Source organism: Pristis pectinata, chromosome 10, assembly GCF_009764475.1.
Source record: "Pristis pectinata isolate sPriPec2 chromosome 10, sPriPec2.1.pri, whole genome shotgun sequence".
NCBI classification, from domain to species: Eukaryota; Metazoa; Chordata; class Chondrichthyes; order Rhinopristiformes; family Pristidae; genus Pristis; species Pristis pectinata.
In genome coordinates, this window is record NC_067414.1 from 24,444,035 (window position 1) to 24,462,651 (window position 18,617).

The following is an 18,617-nucleotide window of genomic DNA, read 5'->3' on the forward strand; positions in this document are numbered from 1 at the left end:
CAATCCATACATAGGGTGGGAGTGATCTTCAACCCAGGCAGGGGTCATTTGCACATTGAGGTAGTACAAAAGGAAAAGAAAAACAGAATGCAGAATATGGTGTTACAGTTGCAGAGAAAGTGCAGTGCAGGGAGACAAATTAAGTGCAAGGACCATGACGAGGTAGATTGAGAGATCATGTGTTCGTTTTTATCATATAAGAGGTCCACTCAAGAGTCTTATAACAACAGGACAGAAGCTGTCCTTGAGCCTAGTGGTATGTGTTCTCAAGCTTTTGTATCATCTGCCCAGTCTGAAGTTGACCTGGCTGTTCTTTTGGGGATCCTTTAAACATTAGCCATGTTGCACAGCTTTACACAGTTCATATGGATTCACCAATGTTCAATTCTTCCCCATAAAACTTTCGCGTGGTACATTTCAGAGCAGTGTAAAGAAAGTGTGGCTGTGTTACAAATGTTATTGTTTGGAAGCAGTATTAAATTGAGGCATAAACATGGCCCATCCATTGGTTGAACTGGATGTGGAAGGCCCTATAGTACAATCTGAAGACGAGCTGGGAACTGTTCTGGAAAATATTCATCACTCTGTCAACACAGCTGGAAAGAAAATTGCCCTGGAATTCATTTCATAACTGTGTGCAAATTGGCTGGCCTGTTTGATTGAACTACACTCATTTTCCTCCCAAAGCATTCCAATAGTTATTCTAAGCAATTTTGTAAGCTTTGACCATGTGATACATAGACATAGAACATTACAGCATAGTACAGGCCCTTCAGTCCACAATGTTGTGCCGACATTTTATCCTGCTCTAAGATCTAACCCTTCCCTCCCACATAGCCCCCATTTCTCTATCATTCATGTGTCTATCTAAGAGTCTCCCAAATGTCCCTAATGTATCTGCCCCCACAACCTCTGCTGGCTGTGCATTCCATGCACCCACCACTCTCTGTGTAAAAAAGCGTACCCCTGACATCCCATTTGTATCTTCCTCGCGGCTCTTGGACTCAATACCCTGACTAATGAAGGCCAACACACCATACGCCTTCTTAACAACCCTATCGACCTGCACGGCAACCCTTGAGGGATCTATACTTTAAACTTTGTTCACTGTGACACTAAGTTCCAATGCAATATCCAGTGATGGACTCTTAGACCTTAACATTAGCCTTCTGGTCAAGTGTTCACATGAAAACACCACAGTCAAAGGTACTTATTTTGCCTGTACAATATTTTAATGCAGATAAGAGCAAATTAACACGAGCTTTACAGCGCTCTCCATTTTTATTTCCACTGATTGAATAGTATTCTTGGAAATCCAAACTCAGGGAACACATGCTATAGACCTGTCTTTGCATCACCGATATCCAATTGGGAAGAAAGCCTGCTACCCTTACCTGGTCTGGGCCGACGTGACTCCAGACCCTGCCAGTGTGGATGTTCCTTCACTCTCCTCTGAATGGCTCAGCAAACCACTCAGTTCAAGGGCAATAAATGCTTGCCTTGGCTGCAACCTTTATATCCCATGAGCCAACAATATCTATTAAGTTCCCTACTTGCATCTGTAAATGGGCATATGCAAATAGGGAATTTAAGCTTCAGGCACAAACCTTGGATTTCTATATTTTAGTCTTTACCCATTCGCCTTCACTCATTTTTGTTATTGGGAGCTTTTTCCCTGCAGATAAAAGGATGCTACTCCAACAAATTTTTTGGCTTGTCCTTTTCCTGTACGTCGAATTATTTCAGTGTTGGAACTCTGATTGCTTTTGTCAATGTGAGCTCAACATTTGATAAATTGCTCTGGACTCATGGATCACTGCGACCACTGTGCAAATGTATTTTCTTAAGAATCCCACTAAATGAGCTTCTGCTCTTGTGATGGGCATGGAGGTGGTCTATTGTGTAATTCGGATCAATGTCTGTGATAACCACTCCACAAAACTGAACTTGCTTTCTGGCATTCTTTTCGTTCTACTCATTGAGTTCCCTTTCTTCTTGTTTTTTTTATTTCATTCATGGAGAGAAAGCCCTTGTTTTGCTTGGTTGCCATTCATTACCTGATGACAGATAACCAGGTATGCAATTACAAGATGTGGCTCCAGACAAAATGGCTTCTATCAAACCTAGTTTGCACTGAGTACCACAGGATGCTGCTATATAAGTTAATAGTTGTTCACATTATTTCACTTGATCTCTTCATCATTTACAACAGGTTGCTCATACATTAGGAGCCAATTCAAAGGCAATGCACTGTTATTGCATGGCATTGTCGTTTGAAGTGGTGTTCAGGTAGTGTCTCTCATTCTTAGCTTGTTAATATAGTCATGGAATTGCCAAAGAAGCAATATAAGATGCACAAACTTTTCTGTTGTTGGGCAGTCAATGAACGGAATAATTTTCCCAAGTAATACTGCCACGTTACAGATATTCAAAGGGAGAACAGTATGGGCATTGTGAGCTTCCATAATAATAAAAAAATAACTTAAGCGTTTGGGAAGTAGTGCTAATTAAGTACTTCAATCCTAAGATTTCCTGTCTCTCTCTTCTATTCCACTTACTCTTCCATTGTGCAAAAGTGGTTAAAAACAAATAATTTCTCTTGGGATTTGCTTTAATTATTTATCAGAAATATCAGATGTTTAAGCTATCGTTATTTAGAACATGCTGAAAAGAAAAGAATAGCTAATTAACTGACTGGAATAATACTAATGTAGATTTTAAATGAAGCACAACACAAGTATTGCCCGAAATTAAGTTTCAATATAACTGAGGAAATAAAATCCATTAAATTAGAATTTCAAACTTTTCAAGAGCAATTGATAGACAAAAGTTACTGAGATCTTAAAGAATTGTTTCAACTTTGGAATGAAGTGTTTCATTATGATTGGAAAGGTGAGAGGAGGCATACAGCGCCAGCGACCTGGGTTCAATTCTGGCCGCTGTCTGTAAGGAGTTTGTACGTTCTCCCCGTGTCTGCGTGGGTTTCCTCTGGGTGCTCCGGTTTTCTCCCACATTCCAAAGATGTACAGATTAGAAATTGTGGGCATGCTATATTGATGCCGGAAGCATGGTGACACTTGTGGGCTGTCCCCAGAACATTCTACGCAAAAATTGCATTTCACTGTGTGTTTTGATGTATATGTAACTAATAAAGGTATCTTATTTAAACAAAAAGGTAGCATAATTTTTAAAAGAATACAGGAACAGAGAAAAAAGCAGAGTATCTTTGATGGTTTCAAGAAAGGCTGACAGGCTTCTTAATTTAAAAACAACGTGATCCTCAGCTTTATTAACAGAAATGTGGTAATTGGTCCTTTTAATCCACTCGACTCCCTTGTCATGGGGTCAGGTGAGGCAATGTTGGAAGGTAAGGAGGTTGAATAATTAATAATGGGAACCTCAACTCCAACTTGCTGTCCATGTTTTTCCTTCTGGTTTGATAAGGTGGATTGGAAGGAGGCAAAATAACTTAACGAAGTTAGAACTTTATGAGCAAAGCTTTATAACTGGGTAGACTTGCCAGCTCATCAATGCTACCTCCTTCACCCTCCTTTCACTTCTTCCTGTCACTGAACTTCATACCCAAACCTCTAATTCTGTATATTCTCCTGCAAGGACCTGTCACCATTGGTCCCCTTCTGCTGCCTTGTTCCAGCGGTTTTATCACTGAGTAGTTATCAATTTACCATGGTGACTCTGCTGTTAAATTTGCATTCTCAAATTTCAGTTTATGGATGCATCCGCTCCCTCCCCTGTCCTAGTAAATTTTGAGTACAGAAGCTAAGGCATTGTGCTAAAATTAAATGATAAAAAAGTTCAGTGGTCAGGCAGCATCTGTGAAGTGAGAAACAGTTAATGGGCTGGATTATGATCAACCTGGCCCACACTTTGTGCGTTAATCTTTTGTGTACTGGTAGGTCCAGTTAAGCTGGATGCCTCACTTCCATGGCTGTCCCATGAAGTCAGGCAGTCTCTGAGTGACAATTAGGCCTCAGGTGGTGGATCTTGAGACACTGCCTCCAGATCACTTTGATGGCTTTCTGACACCTTGTACTGCCAAAGGTAATTTTAACTGTTTTAAAATGTCTCTGATGATTGCAGACACGTTTAACTAGTTAATATTTAATAAAATTTCACAACAGATCACAATAAGTGAAGATAGACAGCAATACCTCCGGCACGATTATTCTCAACACTGGTACCCCACAAGGCTGTGTCCTCAGCCCTCTACTCTACTCCTTATACACTCATGACTGTGTGGCCAGATTCTGCTCTAACTCCATCTACAAGTTTGCAGATGATACCACCGTTGTAGGCTGTATCTCAAACGGCGATGAGTCGGAGTACAGGAAGGAGATGGAGAGATTAGTGGAATGGTGTCATGACAACAACCTTTCCCTCAATGTCAACAAAATGAAAGAGCTGGTCATTGACTTCAGGAAAGGGGGTGGTGTACATGCATCTGTCTACATCAACGGTGCTGAGGTCGAGAGGGTTGAGAGCTTCAAGTTCCTAGGAGTGAACATCACCAACAGCGGTCAAATCACGTGGAAGCCACGGCCAAGAAAGCTCACCAGCACCTCTACTTCCTCAGGAGGCTAAAGAAATTTGGTTTGTCCCCTTCGGCTCTCACCAACTTTTATCCATGCACAATAGAAAGCATCCTATCTGGATGTATCACTGCTTGGTATGGCAACTGCTCTGCCCAGGACTGCAAGAAACTGCAGAGAGTTGTGGACACAGCCAAGTGCATCATGGACACCAGCCTCCCCTCCTTGGACTCTGTCTTTACCTCTCGTTGTCTTGGTGAAGCAGCCAGCATAATCAAAGACCCCACCCACCCTGGGCATCCCCTCTTCTCTCCTCTTCCATCGGGTAGAAGATACAAGAGCCTGAGGGCACATACCACCAGACCTAAGGACAGCTTCTACCCCACTGTGATAAGACTATTAAACAGTTCCCTGATACGATAAGATGGACTCTGACCTCACGATCTACCTTGTTGTTGACCTTGCACCTTATTGCACTGCACTTTCTCTGTAGCTGTGACACTTTACTCTGTAATGTTATTGTTTTTACCTGTACTACCTTAATGCACTCGGTACTACCTCAATGTACTCTGTACTAACCCAATGTGACTGCACCATGTAACGAATTGATCTATATGATCGGTATGCAAGACAAGTTTTTCACTGTACCTCGGTACAAGTGACAATAATAAACCAATACCAATACCCAAATGTTCTTTAATTTCAAAGATTTTACAAAATGTGACTGAGCTCCACTCCTGGACTGAGTGGTGTATCCACTGGCATGTGTACTGGTATCCGTTTATCATTGCCTGCAAATGTTGCCTGACCTGCTAATTCCAATATTTCTTCTTTCTACATATTTTCCATATTTTTTTGCAGTTATGCTAAACTTTCTAAAACATTAGGAGGGTCTGAGATGGAATATTTTGGCCACCTTACTCATGGAAAAATATGCACAAAATGCTGGAGGAAATCAGCAGGTCAGGCAGCATTCATGGAGGGACATAAACAGTCGACATTTCAGATAGAGGCCCTTCATCAGGACCTGCTGAGTTCCTCCAGCATTTTGTGTGTGTTGCTCCAGATTCCAGCATCTGCAGAACCTTTTGTGTCTTGGAAAATTATACATGCCTTTTAGGGGTTGCAGAGCAGATTTACTAGAATGATAAAATATTTGACAAGACTTTGGTAATAGAGATTTTCAAAAATAAAATATAACTGGAGTTATTTTCCCTCTGCCAGAGGAGGTTAAGGGAGGTGGTGAATTCATCATGGTGCTCAAAGTCAGCAATGGCATTGAGAGAATTTAGAGGAGAGTTCCTATGGCAGATACTTTGGTAACTATAGGAGAGTTTTGGAAATAATTGCCAAAATCCTTTAACCAGAAGCAACTGGATTTCTTGCAAAATGTGATGAATTCTTATGATGTGGAATGCAATTTCTGGAAGGATGATGGAAGTGGATTTAATGGCTGCTATCCAAAAACAATGAATAACAACTTGAAGGAAAACATTTACAGAAGTGATGGAAAAGAACAAAGGAGTTGGAATAATTGGGTAGCTCTATCAAAGAGATGTGCCTAATGTCGTCTTTCCCTGTCTTACCATTCTGTGATTCTATAGACAATGTAACATCTTATTACAACTCTCAAACACTTCTTTCAAAAAACATCAGACTTGTGTATTTTGTATGAAAAAGCTCAAAGTTCTTGGCTTTGTTCCCATCATCAGATATAACTTTAAATGGCCAGCACCACAGATTGTGTAACAACACTGACACAACAGGAAAAGACCCTTGCCTTAATCAGCATGGACCCATCTGAACCATTTAAGCAAAGAGCTGTTGATTATTCCCCAATGTTCTGATCAAATTTCTTGGCTAGATATAACATACATGTTAAAAAAGAATTGCTTCAAAATTCCATGAATAACCACAGTTAAATTTAGTGCTTCTTGAGAACAATGCTTTTTGCTTTTTATTTATTTTACTGTTAGCATCTTTGCAATAAAAAGAAAATAACTAGTCTTGCATTTACTGAGTGCCATGCATGACCTTGGGATGTTCCACAGCTTTACAGCGAATTAAGTATTTTTGAAGTGCAGACATCATCTTGAGATAAAACCTTGTAGCCTTGCAGTTTTTATGTACTAAGAGAAAAAAAAAACCTGCATGGCACAGGAAAGAGCAGGGAGTTAACTTGTTGTTCAGCTCTTTCAGAAAGCTGCCAGAAGTGTAATGAGCCAAAATGGCCTCCTTGTCAACCCTGTCAACCTGTGATCCTAAAATACTTGGCGGGGAAGATAGTTTAAGTCTGATAAACCTATTTGAAAAATCTACTTTTACATTCTAACCTAACTATTCAAGTCTGCTAATAATGTGTGCAGTACAGATGTAAATGTAAAAGCATTAAGAATTTGGTTTTAACCAGATGTCTCACACATTTACTGTGTGATGTTCGTGAACAGAACAAGGAGGTGCAGTATTGACATGCACATGGATTTCAGTTAGTTCTACTAAGTAAACAACACCAGTGACACTCCATGGCAGGAAGATGGTGCACTGCGTGTTCAAAATCTCCAAATTACTTTTCTAAAGTGAATGAACCAGCTCCTTTTGTGTATTAAGATTTGTGTTCAGTGCTTACACCAGCAATTGGCCTATATCCAAAATATTCAGCATTATCATACAAATCAATTCAAAATTCAGGTGACCTTTGAAGTAAAGGCACAGAATCAAAAGAATGTCTAGTTAAGATCAAATTCAAGATCAAATCTCCAAGTACAAAATATTGACATTGCTCAGAACTGCTTTTGCTAGCTTCTCCACAATTGAAGATAAGATACCACATTGCTTCCAGAAAACAAAATTCAACAAATCCTTTCTTCAGGGATTCATTTATTTGTTTCAAAACTTAGAGAATAATATGTAGCTGAACCACTTGGTTTAGCTGAATATGGTGCTAAAGAGCTGTTTTAAACTACTGTTAGGCTCCAGAATGATTGAGATCTAGGCTTCCATTTGCATTGCGAATATTGATTGTGACGCCAGTTTGAGCAGCAGCTTTTTGTATCATTATTAAATGAAGATGTTGTGGCAACCATGGAACAAAAGCTAGGCATGTGCCTGGAGTACCATTACAGCAATGGGATTTGAATTTTATATCTGGGCAGCAGCCTACAAAAACATTCAGGTATGGGTACTAGGGGATTTGTCATTGTTTTCCCCAATGTGGTGGGTGGATCAGCTCCAATATGTTATATATTCTTCTAGCCTCTGTATTAGAGTCTTATGTATCCTTGCCTGAACAACAGAGATGATGCTATCTAATTTCAAGGCACTTTGTTCTTCAACTTCTACTCTAAAACTTCAATGTTATCATTTGGAACCACCTGCTGATATTGTCCTCCAAAAGCTATCCATTGAAGCAGCCCTTAAAGTAATTGCAAAATACACTTTACAGATCCTGAGTATTTCAAAATATGTGCCATGATGTAGTGAAGAAATTTCCTCCAGCACTTGAAATCAGTTTAATAATGTAAGTCAATGGGTTAGAAGCAAATGTCTCATTCACCTAGTATTCATTTATTCACATGCTAGCATTGCAGCAACGTTTAACATAAGCAACTTCCTTCATAGATATTTATTCACTTAGCACTACGAGTCTTACAAGGTCCACACCTTGCTACCAGCTGTGTGTATGCAGGACTGAAGATGGTTCAACCTCAAGTGTTTACAAGGAATAGCTTTGTCTGACTTCTCGTTCTGCACCATTGGAGATAACGTATGACCTGTGAGCTACAGGCAGTGTTTTGTTGACATAGTTTTCCTGAGCTGGAATTCTTTCAGCTTTCAGCCATCGGGTGTATTGTTTAAGACCTAAGTTCCTCAATGGATAATAAAGAGTAATCAAACCACAACACATATTTTGGCTATACAATGCCTTATTATTAGATAAAATTGCACCTTACAAATTATTTGCTGCTCATTAGGCTTAATGAAGTGCTGCCACATCGAAGTCATTCCATTATAGATTCCATAACCTAGGAGTTTTAATCTCACCACTGTCTCCAAAGGACATGAAAATGCCATTATATTCTGCCTGTGCTGGTTGATAATAAATTGTTGAAGTATTCATTATAAATGTCAAGTTAACTCTAGTTCCTTAGCTTCCATTTCCCCAAGGATCTCTTTATCTGCCAATGTGCGTCTTCGTCTGAGGTTGGTTAAGTCTGACGTCTTGGAAAGAAATGCTCAGCAGCTCTAGCCTGATTTTTTAGAAATGGTCTGGTTCCAATTTTAGTGAAGCTTAATAACTCGTTGTGGATTATTTGGTCCTGATCAGTGACAATCTTTTTTACACAATGCTTCACATGCAATGTTATCAGTATGAATCTGCTGCAATAAGTACAGTTTCTTTTGACAAGTATAGAACAGAAGAGGAATAGGGATAAGTGCTATTTGATGCACCTTCATTTACCTTAATAGTGGATAATTCATATTTGTCTTTAACAGAAACAAAACATGTAAATAAAACCAATGAAACAAAAAGAGCATCTTTCCAATGTTCTGTCCATCCATATCCTGACTTCATGTGTTTTCTGTCAATTGCAAGCTCCCTAGCTGAAAGCACAATAGCAAAGAGTATTATGATGCTTGCATGCCTTTAGATTTTGGCCACAGCATTTGATTTGAGTGATGACAGAGTATCCTAATAATCAGGTAAGGTATCCTTTTAAGGGAAAATTGAATGGATATTTGAAGCACATGGAGATTCAGGACAATAGGAAAGTGCAGGGCAGTAGATTGGATTTGGATTACTTCAACATCCATTGCAGTTGTCACAAATGGCTGAATGACCTCATTCCTTCTAATTGAGCTTATCTTTGTGGTGCCTCTGCTACAATCATTCCACAGGGCCTGCTCATAGTATCCTGCTTAGGCCATTGGTTCTAGTGTTGGTGTTGGCAAGTCTTGTGAATTGCATTGTGGTGCTGCAGAGCATCCCAGTAGATGACCCACAGCTTCCTGTCCCAGTGTACATAACAGTCACTTGAGTAAAATTTCCATGATTTCATGAGAAATTTGCACTTTCTGACTCCCACACAATCTGTTCAGTCTCTGCTTCATTTATCAATTTTAATTGGAGCAAGACGCTAACACTTTATTGGGGAAATTCCTCACTGGTTCCGTTCAATGGCTTGGTACTTAGTTTCTCTACTTAATGTTTTACTTTGGAAATGCTTATTTTCCTGGAGATTGAGTGTAGAACAACAGAGTAAGACATAAATCATTAGCTTCTTGAATCTTTCAGATCACTCTTGGATTTCCGCGGTTTTCCTGTGATTCTAGGCCTGAAGCTTAATGTGATAGAGCATGGAAACAGGCACTTTAGCCCAACTTGTCCATGCCGACGAAGGTGTCTTCCTGAGCTCATCCCATTTGCCTACATTTGGCCCATCTTTCTCTAAACCTTTCCTATCCATGTACCTGTCTTTAAACATTGTGATTTTACCCACTTGAACAATTTCCTCTGGCAGCTTGTTTCATACATCCACCACCCTCTGTGTCAAAAACTTACACCTCAGGTCCCCTATGCCCTCTAGTTTTAGGCCTTCCTACCCTGGGGATAAAGACTGACAATCCACCTTATCTATGCTCCATATGATTTTATAAATCACTATAAGGTCACCTGTCGACCTCCTTTGCTTGAGGGGAAAAGATACCCAGCCTATCCAATCTATCCTTATCATCTCAAGCCCTCTAGTCCCAGCAAGACTCTTGTGAATATTTTCTGCACCCTCTCTAGCTTAATCGCATCCTTCCTATAAATTGGTACACGGTAGCGTAGCGGTTAGCGTAACGTTATTACAGTGCCAGCGACCTGGGTTCAATTCTGGCTGCTGTCTGTCAGGAGGTTGTATGTTCTCCCCGTGACTGCGTGGGTTTCCTCCAGGTGCTCCGGTTTCCTCCCACATTCCAAAGACGTACGGGTTAGGAAATTGTGGGCATGCTATGTTGGCGCCAGAAACATGGCGACACTTGTGGGCTGCCCCCAGAACACTCGACGCAAAAGGTGCATTTCACTGTGTGTTTCGATGTACATGTGACTAATAAAGATACCTTATCTCAAAATTCCAGATGCGGTCTCACCAATATCCCATACAGCTGTAACATGATGTCCCAACTCTTGTATTCAATGCCCTGTCTGACGAAGGCAAACGTGCCATCTGCCTTCTTCACCACCTTGATACCCATGTCACCACTTTCAGGGAACTGTGTACTTGTGCCGCTAGGTCTCTGATCTCAATTTAACTCATTTCAGATACAGCTACTGTAGTGAGGTGGGAGGGATGTTTTTAACCTGTGTTTGGATTCATTCATTTCTGGGGACAGGTGTTCCTGTTTCATTCTCAGGTGACTGAAGTTCCATCCAAGCCAACAACACCAGGCTATCATTATCAGTGGGAATCTGAATGATCTGCAATCCCACTCTCTCTAACTTCCCAATCGACCACAATTACTTCATCCTATTTGGAACTGCATCAGCAACCAAAATTTGATCTGAGAGGCTGGATTTTCCTTGGCCCACTTCGGGGTTTGACATCATCTCTAATTGTAAAATGACACCATTTAATGTGGTATCATGTAAATGCTTTTTTATGTTTGCAGCTTTAACTTTTACTTTGTGATTGTTTTTGAATCCTTAAATATGTCATAATTTTCTTCTTTCCCACCCCACAATGATAGATAGTGTAAGGATGAGGTCAGTCAAAGCAGAGATTGAGTGCATGCTCTGGGTCTGAAGCTGTGCCTATACTACATAACATCTTTATGGAACAGGATCTTATAAAGCTAGTTGTTACTGGAAAGAATAAAACTTTGACTCCTTTTCCTGCTACCTGTACCCACTCCTCCTCACAACTCCACCCCAGTTAGCAATTTCTATGGATTTCAAATTTTGTATTCATTTTGAAAATGTGCGAGAAATTCCAAATAGATTATTCAAGAAATTCAGCAATGATGAATAATTTTATAACAGTGCAGTGAGAAAATCCAGTTTTCAATGTAGTTAAATGCTCAAAGGTATAGTGGGTGGAGAGAGAAATATTGAAAGCAGTACTTCAGCTTCTGGATTGTTTGGGAAACTATGTTTCACTTTGGGGTTAACAGGGATATCTTATTGGAGCAATTTGTAACATTGCTAAAGAATAAATTCTGAAAGCCTTTCAAAGCACTAAGAAAATAGGTACCCTAAACCCTAGTCTATTAGATCATTCATTGAGCAAATAAACATCTTCACTAGTTTGATGTTGGTGTTTCACTGGGATTTCACTTTAAAATGAAACAAAAGTATTAATGTAATGTTTTTATTAATACTTAAATTGCATGCCTTAATATTTAGCTTGCATGTTTTATTAAAAAAAGATGCAGATTTAGAAGAAGTTTTTTACAACCCCAGGCCAAATCCATCCCATAATGTTTCCTGGGGCCCCTCAGCTACCAAGTTGTCTTGGACACTTTGGGCACCCTCCCCTGTTGACCTCCAGCAAGTCCCTGAGCCCCATTAACTGATGCCTGGTGACTTTTTCATTGGCCCATGATCTTGATCTTAATCTTGATGAATCATTGACAATGTATAGAATTACCATCTGTAAGCTTGTGGTCTGGCATACCCCTCACTCTACAATTATCATCAAACCAGGGGTTCAACCTTGGTTCAATGGGGACACCAGAAGAGCATGATGGGACTGGCACCATGCGTCATTTAACTGAATGTGGTATCATGGTGCTCAGGTAATACTGGCCACAGGCCATAAGGAGGAAAACACTCCAGTGGGTGGAATTGCACCTCACACAAAGAAGAAGGTTGTGTTTGTGAGGTGTGAGGAGGACATTGCTGCAGGAATTCCTCAAGTCAGCATCTTTGGCCCAATCATTTTCAGCTGCTTCATTGATGGCCTTTCTTCAATCATAAGGTCAGAGTGAGGATGCTTGCTGATCATTGCCAATGTCTAATTCCATTAGCAACTTATCAACAAATGAAGCAGCCCGTGCTTGCGTACAGCACGACCTGCACAACATTCACGTATGAGCTGATAAGTGGTAAGCAACTCTTGCACCACAAATGTATCGGCTATTAACTATCTCCAAAACGAGAGTCCAACTACTTACGCTTGACACCACCGAGTCCCCCACCACCAATATTTTGGGAGTCATCATTAATCAGTAATTCAAATGGACCAACCCCCTAAATACCATGGCTACATGATCAGGTCAGAGGCTGCTTATCCAGTGGTGAGTGACTCACCTCCTAATGTCTTTCCAGCACGTACCAGGAAAATAGCCAGAATTCTGATGGCATACAATCACAAGAGCACCAAAGTCTCTCAATAAGCTTAATACCATCCAAAGCATTCATTTCCTCCACCACCAGCACACAGTAGCTGCAATATGTACCATCTATTAAGTGCTTTGCCATCACTTGCTTGGACTACTCTGACAGCATTTCCCAAACCCAAGACCTCTACCACCAAGAAGGATGTGGGCACCAGATTGATGGGAGCACCACCACATGCAAGTTCCCTTTAAGCCGCATACTGACATGTAAGTATATTGCCAGTCTTTCATCACCACTGGGTCTAAATTCTCTGTCCTTCCCAACAGCACTGTGAAAGCAAAAACAAACTCCTGAAGGAACTCAGCAGGTCAGGCAGCACTGTGAAGGGAGAAGGATGGTCAACGCTTTGAGTTGAGACCCTTCTTCAGGACTGTGGGAGTATCTTCGCCAGAATGACTGCAGTGGTTCAAGAACGTGGCTCACCATCACCTTCTCAAGGTCAATTATTGATATGTAATAACTGTTGGTATTCTCAGCAAAGCCGAGTTTTCAAAAATGAATTTTAAAAAATCATTTATTATGGTAGAAATCTTCCACTGAGATAGGAGCAGAGATAAATCAACATTATACCTTGTCTGGTTCCACGTACAGGGCAGAAATCAATTTTAATTGTAAAGAGACCTTTGTCACACATTCTTGGTCACTGTTTGGATCTCTCCTTTAAGCTGTCCTACCCCTCTGCATACAACAATAATGTATAAAACTGTATTATGGTTATGGAGACACAAGGAAATGCAGATGCTGGAATCTGAACAAAAACAAGCTGCTGGAGGAACTCAGCAGGTCAGGCAGCATCTGTGGAGGGAAATTAGGAAATTTGTATTATGATTATGATGTGTTCTATTAATACCACATGAAACAAAATATATAACAGTTAACATGGAAAATAAGTTGCCTTGGAAAATGCCTTCAGCATTAAAGCAATAAAAAAGTGGAAGGCACACTCCAAACAGGACAATGAAAAGCTAGTTTCCCTCAGCCTGCACCGTGTGGTCCTGATTTCTGTCATGTCAGGTAAAAATTTGGCATTATTTTCTGTTTATTATTGTTTTGGCTTCATACTATGTGACAGATGTACCAGGACAAAAAGGAGTTAAATCAGGTAGAGGTTTTTATGTCATGCCATTCCATTGGTCAGAATGTTCCCTTTGGCAACCTAGTCAATGAACCTATGAGCAGTTACCTCTAATTCAGTTTGTTAGTGTTTGATGTGAATCGACACAGCTGGTACAGTTTTCTATAACAGTGATTGGAAATACGACACAAACCTTTTCATATCTATACTTTCAAATGGGAATTTCCTTTTCTGCCCATAACTGACCTACAGTTTGGTTGCAAATTCTTTTTAACCCACTTATGTTTCAAAGGAATCATTCTGAGAAAGCTGGGGAAATTTATGTTTCTTTCTCCTCCTTGTGCAGTCTCTTGGGATTGAGGATGACTTGCTTCCACTCCATTTTTGAGCAGACAAATGGGCTAATGTGGGACTCTCAGACTCAGTCGCAGGTGGGCCAGCAGGAGATGATGGCTCAGTAGTTTGGGAGGTGATGTGTTCCTCCCTCCATTGATGCTGAGCTTGATTGTGTTCTTGATGAATGCACTTGAGGTTGTCATTGCCATCGAGGAAGTTCCTCCCCCACTTTGAGCAGTCATGGGGTAGAGATTTCTAAGAGTCAGTGAGCATGTTACACTTTTGGAAGAGGCTTTGAGAACATCATTGAATACACTCGTACTATAATAAAGCTCAGAATAGTATATCTATTTTAGATATTTGGTATTGGATATGAAAATGCTATGTCTTGCCTATCAGAGCTGATTGAATATAATTAGGGCCTGGAACAGTATGCGGATGTTGACTCGCTTATCCTGTCAGTAGGTTTGGAGAATTTGGCAGAGGTAGAGTTGAAGGTCTCTGTCCTGCATTCTAGATGGTGCATATCTCAGAGACATACAGGAACACAGGCATCACTACTGCCCAATTGAGCTACTTAATCTAAAATTATCAAAACTGGCTACATATTAAAATGAAAAATCATCCCAATTCAATTTATCATGAGTCCATTCATAAGTATTTTTATATACTTATTGAGAGAAAGAGAGGGACTTGGAGACATGGATCCACTAAAGACAGATTTCAAAGAGATTGAAGAGGTATTAAATTAATAGTCTACATTCATCTGCACCAACTGCAAAGACAACAGATCAATGAGGCAAGGGAAATTTAAAAGTGAGCTGTGATATTATTTAGAAACATAGATGCATGGAAAATCGAAGCAGAAGTAGGCTATTTACCCTTTCAAGCTTGCTATGCTATTCAACATAATTATGGCTGATCATTTAAATTCATTGCTTATTCCTTCTTTCTTCCCATATCCCTTGATTTCCTGAGCTTTTAATTCTATAGTTAACTCATTGGATGTATTTAATGCTTGGACTCAAATGTTTTCTGTGGTGGATAATTCCACAGGTTTACCACTCTCAATCCTAAATGATCTACCCCATATCTTTAGGCTGTGACCTTTGGTTTTGGAATCTCCCCATCATCAAGAGTATTTGTCCTGCATCTAGTTTGTCTCGTCCCAATCAGAAATGTATAAGTTTCAGTGAGGTTGTCTCTCATTCTTATAAACTCTTATGAATATAAAACCTATTGCCTCAATTTCTCTTCACATGTCAGTTCTGCCATCCCAGGAATCAAGCTGGGGAACCTTTTCTGCACTCTCTCCATAGCAATAATGCCATTCCTCAGATAAGGAGACCAAAACTGTACACAATACCTGAGATGTGGTCTCACCAAGGCCCTGTACAATTTCAGGAAGATATCCTTGCTCGTGTATTCACATTGTCTCACTATAAAGGTCAGCATACCACATGCCTTCTTAGCTGCCTGCTCCACCTGCCTGCTTACTTTCATCAACCGGTGCATCAGAATGCCCGGTCTCATTGCACCTCTGCTTTTCTGAAAGCCTTTATGCCCAATAGCCACCCTTTGGTCTGCCGTGATGGGTTGGATGAAGCAGACTGAGGTAAAGTAAAACATTGTGTCCACTGGTAGGAAAATGGTTATTGTTTTGCCTTTGGTCAGACAAGCAGTGAGGTGTTGAGGGAGTGGAATCACTCTAGTTTAGTGCATGGTGGTACAGTGCCCGCAAAGTGACAGAGTGCAGTCAATGGCATCCTGCACCATAGGGAAGCCTACAATCTTGCATGGATATGTATTTTCTGCACCTGCAGTTTTCTGGCAAAAGGGAAGAAATATGCTGTTGATGCAACTTAGCAGCTACTGCAAACATGTTTCCAATCAGCTCCAGTCTGGAAGGAGTCAGGTACAAAAAGATCATTACTATCATACTCTTGACAGCCACTGACGGTGGCCCTTGCCCTGCTCTGGGATCAGACTTGTCACAGCTGTAGTTTTACTGAGAAGATACTTAGATATCTCACACATTATCCTTTACTGACGTTTAGTTAGGAGAACTGCTTGCTGAATTCCCAGGGCAGATTTCCAAGTGAGAGTCTTCCTCACCCCAACCTCTTCATCCTCACTGCCACCACCAATCCCCTCCTCCTCCCAGCTCTGCCAGCAAGTTGTCCTATTCTGCATGTCCTCTACTTGTTCCTCCAGTCATGCTGTGTCTGCTGTGAAAGTATACCAATATACCTGTGTCTGGAGCAAATGGTTTGTCCTGAACCCTTAAAGTCAATAAAAGACCTTCACCTTTCACACCGTTCCCTGCAGACTTTCGTATCTTGAAACAGTTATGTGAAGCAGCAAATGTTTTTACACTCATAGCAACAGTCAGTAGAAATCAATCAATGACTAACCTGTAAGTAATTGATCATTCTTATAAATAGAACTTGCAAAGGCAGGTCCTGCCTCCTGTTTCACATGTTCAGCTGTACAAGCTGCCTTGCACAGCTGAACATGGGAAACAGAGGGCAAGGGCTGGAGCATTGAACTCTGTAATGACAACACTGGTGAAAAGAATGCCAAGAATGCTAATTGACGTCCTGAACTTCCTGATCTCCATGTTTCTGAGGGATGTAAGGTGTAGGTTCACCAATACGTGTCCATTGCCATTTGCTTCTGATATGCTCATGTGGACAGGGGGTGAGATTTTTGGCCCAACAATAGGAATTACTGAGTCTACTATGTACTCTGTTTTTTCATGGATCCATCCATTTACTGAACACCAATTTTACGGAAACACAACCTGAGATTATAATCAACCAAGAGCTGAGGATAGAACTGAATTACAATGTTTGGTTCTGAGATGGGTGATTGTATAACAGAGGAGAAAATTTTAGTTAAGTCTGTGTTCCAAAAAGGCAATTTACAGGTCCTCCCCAGGCTACGACAGGGTTCTGTTCCTGAGAACTGTTTGTAACCCAAACAGTTTGCAAGTCAGAAATGCAGCCACAAGCCAAGTTTCCACATGGCAGAAGATGCCTGCAGCCCTGCAGCAGCCGGAAAGTCCATCCCACTGGGCTCCCAAATGCTGGACATAAGTTGGGTGCTGGTAAGCTGGGAAAGATCTGAATTTGATGAATTAGCAATTTGATTAAGTCCTTGCCCAGAGGCTTTAGTACTGAATTTACTTTGAGAATTCCAACTATTACCTTCTGCATGGTAGTGTAGCGGTTAGCGTAATGCTTTACAGCGCCAACGACCTAGGTTCAAATCTGGCCACTGTCTGTAAGGAGTTTGTATGTTCTCCCCGCGTCTGCGTGGGTTTCCTCTGGGTGCTCCGGTTTCGTCCCACATTCCAAAGACATACGCATTAGGAAGCTGAGGGCATGCTATGTTGGCGCCAGAAGAGTGGCGACACTTGCGGGCTGCCCCCAGAACACTCCACAAAAAGGTGTATTTCACTGTGTGTTTCGACGTACATGTGACTAATAAAGAGATCTTGTCTTTATGCTGTCCCATCCCAGACGAAAGGACATTCTTTCCATGCTGTCTCCGGAGTGAAGGGATCTTCAACTGCGAGCCAGATGCCCACTTCTCATCTGAAAGGTGCATGTCTCATAGAAAAAAAAGAACAATTCTGAATCAGTCATCTCTTTCACATCCCCTTCCCGGTGGTGTTGACATGCTCTTGAAACCTTAATTCTACTGCTTCTGTTAGTGTCACTTAGCATTTCTTTTTTGCACTGCTTCAGTTTGCACTACTATACTCTGCACCATTCCATTGTTTTGCACTCACCGCTGAATCTATTGTTGTATTTATTATTACCATGTATACTGTTTACTCTGTGAGCTTCACGCAAGCAAGGAATTTCATTGCACCCTGGTGAATATGACAATAAATTAATCTGAATCTAAATGAGATCCTTAGATACCTATTTGCCGCTTGATTATATTATCAGGGTGACCTTTCCTAAATGGCCTCCAGCCCTGCTGCCCACGGGAGACCACTGAATTATGCAAGCTCAGTTCTGAAGATGGCTGCATGTCTGATTGCAATCTTAATGTAAAATTTGGCAGAATGTGCCCATTATGGTGCACAAAGGGACCATTGAAGTATGCTGCATATTGTTCTCTTGCTTTCTTTTGCCAGCTCCCACCACAACACACATGAATCTGCTCAGCGTGTAGAGAAACCAACTAATATCGTGGGCCTTTGAAACAGGGTAAAATGCTTTGGAGATTGGAGTGCCAAAAGACCAATGCTGAGATTAGTAAA